Source organism: Nicotiana tabacum, chromosome 23 (assembly GCF_000715075.1).
Source record: "Nicotiana tabacum cultivar K326 chromosome 23, ASM71507v2, whole genome shotgun sequence".
NCBI classification, from domain to species: domain Eukaryota; kingdom Viridiplantae; phylum Streptophyta; class Magnoliopsida; order Solanales; family Solanaceae; genus Nicotiana; species Nicotiana tabacum.
The window spans coordinates 93,663,192-93,668,164 of NC_134102.1; the positions used below are offsets into that span (position 1 = coordinate 93,663,192).

The following is a 4,973-nucleotide window of genomic DNA, read 5'->3' on the forward strand; positions in this document are numbered from 1 at the left end:
GATCTGGGCATGCTATTTGCGAAGAAGGAGTTTGTTGAAGGCCCAGGAAATACCGGGTATCTCCTTTGGGCCTGCTGTGGGTCTACTATAATTTTTTGTGTAATATTTGTACTTATATTCCTCATCTGGTCTGTAATAATTTTGTAATAAACAATTGGGGTGTTAGTGAAATTGGGGAAACAGTATATTCTAATGTTTGCATGAAAGGGTAGAAAACATGCCTATAGGATTCGTATGATTTACTTGTTATTTTATCCAACCTACCATATATGCTATTTGAATTTCCATATAAACTAGTAGAAATCATGCTATTAGGGGAATCACACACTCACACAACTTGTTTACTATAAAAGCATGAGCTTAAGTACTTTATTTATTCCCATGTCCACTACTATGTGTCACTAGACATCATGCCTATAGGAAACAAATGCCAATAACCATCCTTCAATTTGCATAACGGCAACATGTTCATTAGATACCATGCCTATAGGATTATATTAGCTTATGCTCTACTGGTCCTCATCTAGATATCATGTCCATAGATTCTTAATTGATTCATCATCTACTATTATATCTATTATTGTTCGCCTAGAAAATATGCCTATAGGGACGAAGTATTATATAATCAGTTTTCAACTGCCAACTATTAGAACCTACCTATAAAATACTACTACTTGCTTGGAAAGCATGCCAATAGGATTAAACACGAGTAATTCTGAGTATTCCCAATGGTTTTCATTCCCCCTATTGCGTAAATCACTTAGAGACCATGTCTATAGGTTTAATAACTTATAATCTTTAATCTCAATAAACAGCATAACAGTACCAGATACTCTTAAACTGAGTAGTTGTTTAGAGACCATGTCTATAGAGTTTAGCGACTTCAATTTGCCTCAATTCTGAAACTGTCTAGTGCCTAACGTAGAGATTTGTCTGTGTGCATTTGTTGTCTAAGTGTGGAGGCTAACTTGAGCCTTTAACTGTCCTTAAGTGAAGTCCTATTTGTTTTGAATGCCGCTTAGTTTTATCATTTTGAGCAGCCTAAGTAAAGTCTAGAACCACCCAAATAGTGGTCCAACGTCTTCTGGACCATAGGCATGGGACAAGTAGTGCACACATAGGACGCGACCTGGAATTGAATTAGAACGCTCTAAGTAAACAACTTCAACATAGTAATCGGGCAACATGAGATGATAGTCTGTGCCCGTTGAATAATATGAGCAACTCCTATCTAAAAGGAGTTGCAAAGTATTATTTATGTTGCACGGGATGATCCTTTAGGCTAAAAAACTTAGGACCCCTTTTTTTGTTTTCTCTTTATACACTTAGTCATCTAATATAGACCGTTATAGTTGTATCCTTGTAGTCCTTAAGATTTGTACCAATTCTCATTTTGTTATAATGAAACTCTTTGACCTTTTATTCTCTTTGTTTATTTAATCATCTTGCCTAATTATAATCCACATTGTCTTAAGTGTAGCCGGGACCCACAGTTGTGGACCTCGAAGAGTGCCTAATACCTTCTCTTTGAGGTAATTTGAGCCCTTACCCGATCTTTGGTGGCGTTGGCTTGTCAATCAGAGTTATCTGCATAATAGGTGCCCTAATGCACCTTAAACATGATTAGGTGGTGACTATTCTTCTTTTAACACTCTATCTCCTATCAAAAAGGGTTGTCACACGCCGAAACCCGATTTCGCGAGAAAAAGGGGTGCGACAAATATAATAGTTGTCAACCACAATTAGTAGGAACTCAAGAAGAGTATGGGTGACTTCAATATACTTTGGTATAGAGTTCACCATTAAAAGAATTGCAGGTTCAATGTTCATTACACTATCAGTGGTTTCATCAAAGAAAAGCCAATCATAAAACAATGCAAGCTTTATATTTGCTTCGATATAACTCTTCCTGCACGACTTCAATAGCCAACCAATCACAGCCCATCTGGGTAAGATGTCTGGTTGCATAATTTCACTGGATGGACGAACTGAACAGCATATAAACCTAACAATGTCAGTTAAAATAGTTTCTCTCTCGGGGTACTCTAAGGAACTTCTTAGCAAACAAAACCTGGTACCTCTTTCGACTACCCAACTTGACATGTGTAAGCAAAAACCTCAATTTGGTTTCCATTTCAGGAGTTGTTCGAAGCAAAAAGTACAAACTTAGAGTTCTTATGCGGTAAATTTGTGAGATATCTTCAAATCCGTCCGCCCTAAACTGTCTTGGATTCAATAACAAGTCTTTCCATATGGATTTAAACTCAGGTATATGAACCAAGTCTTGCAAAAGCCTAATTAAGTCCATCCCTATCTTCAAACACAAAGGAAAGTGTTCCCTCAAAAGTCGAACACAGAATTCAACCTCCATTCTCTTCAATGCGTCCATCATTGCATTACTTGGTACCCTATAATGATCGGCCAATAACCGAAGGAACACATACAACCCCTTATTCAAAACCAATGGTTATTCCTCTAATTAATAATCCCAATTGGCTAAAAACAAAGTAACCATCTCCAAATACAACCACAAATTGCCCTCACTAAAATCTCTGCCAACAATTTGCCTTAAAATAGCCACTAGCAATTTATCAAAACCTATAACTAATACATTTAAAATTTCTTTAGTAACCCATATAAGCTGAATTTTCACTATGTCAAGCAACTTTGAATACAATTCATCAACAATATTGACAAGAATACAAGTAAAGAAACCATACCCATCAGTAATAATTGCATGTAGGTGCTTAATATGAACTTTAGCCAAATGGGGTTGGGATAAAATGCCAAAGATTAAAGATTTATTAATTTTTTACTATTAGTCTTGTGTAAGGACTTTTAAGGAATATGGGGGTTTAAGAAGCTCAAAAGCTTCTCTAAGAGACACTTCAATTGGGTTTTCAGCTTCATGAGTTCCTCTTTGGATAAGTTTTAAGGCCATCTATCAAGCAAAATAGATGCAAGAAGAATCACCAAAAACAGCTACATAAGTGTACCTTGAACTAAATTTTTTACAGAGACCAACTTATGCTTGAGCTTCGCCGGAAAATTACCACCGGCTGGGCGGTAAGCAGAGGTTATGTAGGTACGGCAACTTGCCGATGGTTTGCTCCCTTTTTAACCTTTTGTTTCTTGCTTTTATTTTTTATTAATCTGTTTTAAGAAATATTTTGAAGATTCACTAGAATGAATAACAATATCGCTAACCCTGGCCGAAACGTTTTCTCTTTGAGAGGATGACTTAAGAGCCTTGTATGGGCTAAAAATTATCCTAGTTATGTGTGGGCCAAGTAAACATTAAGAGAACTTTCGAAGGCTGTCACACATCATCGATGTATTTTCAACAAAGGACGAAAATGAGGTCGAAGTGATTTGACGAAGGACGAAGACGAGGTCGAGTTGATTCAGTAGAGGGACGAGGACGAACACTCCTTTTAAAAGGACAGTAACGGCTAGTTTTAGAGATAAGATATTATAGAGAGTATTCTAGGGGATATTCCTCCATCTGAACTATTAGGACTTTGTGGCCCATGTGCCTTTATAAGTAGAAAGATATGTAGCTATAGGGGGAATTGGACACTTATTGTAAAACACAACACATTGACATTCTCTGAAGATTCTTGCTTTATAACATACATACAAAATACACTTTTTCTTCGGATTTGTATCTGGCTTTTCTTCCACAGTCGAAGGAGAATCCGAATATTCAAATGCTCATCAATCATTTATCATTGTCAGGAGGAATATGAAAGAATCTCATCCTTTTTTGGTTATCTCACTTGCATTTAATCACATAAATGTCATTATATATCAGTTATTACTATTTAATGGTATTCGCGTTATTCTTGGGTCAATGAATATTGTTCACTGTTGCACATTTATAATTATTTGAACGGTACTCGTCATATTTTGCTACAAAATCAGTTAAATAATCTTTTGGATATTAATATTGGCTAAGATTAACTCTATTCTATTAGAAAATTTAATTGTTTAAACCTAAATCTAAATTTTGGGTCAAGCAGTTTGGCGCCGTCTGTGAAAATTTTCTCAGCCAATTTTTAGTTTCCACTAGATCAACAACTCACGTGACTTGTTAATCTAACAAACCATAAGGTTTATCTATCCTCTTTGTGTGTACAAACATTTTCATGGCAAGTAACCAAGAAAACTGGATGAGGGCAACAGATAACATTCCCCTTAAGCTTATGAATGTCGTCAACGAATGCAATGACACACATGGCGAAGAAGTGACGCACACTGCCTCCCCCAAGCGAGAATGGTTGCATGCCCCTTTCTGCAGCACACCAAAACCAAATGGGAAAGGAGCCTCCATGTCTATGGGAGAAGGGATGTCACCTGCTATGAAAAAGCTTCTCGAAGCATGGCTAAATGATACTCTAGTCAGCATACTTAGTAAACAAGCTCCATGTACAACCACAGAAAACACGAGAGTCCATGCAACACGAGGGGATGAACAAGACGACCAACCAGATCCTCTGACTTAAGATAAAACTCATAATGTTACTGCAATGCAGGTGATAATGTCATCGCCTTTGTGCTTAAAAGAATAGGAGAAATGGAGAACAAAAACAAAGCACTCAGAGACCAAATGAAAGAGCACTAGGAAAGAGTAAACAAAATACCTGGCGCCCCCAAATTGTTGCCAAAAAGGGATGTCGGTTGTTTCATAGAACATCCATACAATGAGGAAGTGGCTCCACACGCCATACCAAAGACCTTCAAGATTCCCCCATATCTCAAAATATACGATGGGATGACCGACCTCGAAGATCATGTGACTCACTACGTTACCGTTGTGAAAGGCAATATCCTCACCAAAGAGCAGGTGTCCTCCATCTTGCTGAAAATTTTTGGCTAAACCCTCACTAGAAGGGCGTTGACATGGTATTCACAGTTACCGGCCCGATCCATAAAAACGTTCAAAGAGATGGATGATAAGTTCATAATGGCAC

General features: G+C 37.4%; 1 pseudogene; it reads right to left on the reverse strand.

Moving 5' to 3' along the window:
- Window positions 1-1,653: 1,653 nt before the first annotated feature.
- On the reverse strand, window positions 1,654-2,941 carry LOC107783117 (uncharacterized; annotated as a pseudogene).
- Between the last annotated feature and the right edge of the window lie 2,032 nt (window positions 2,942-4,973).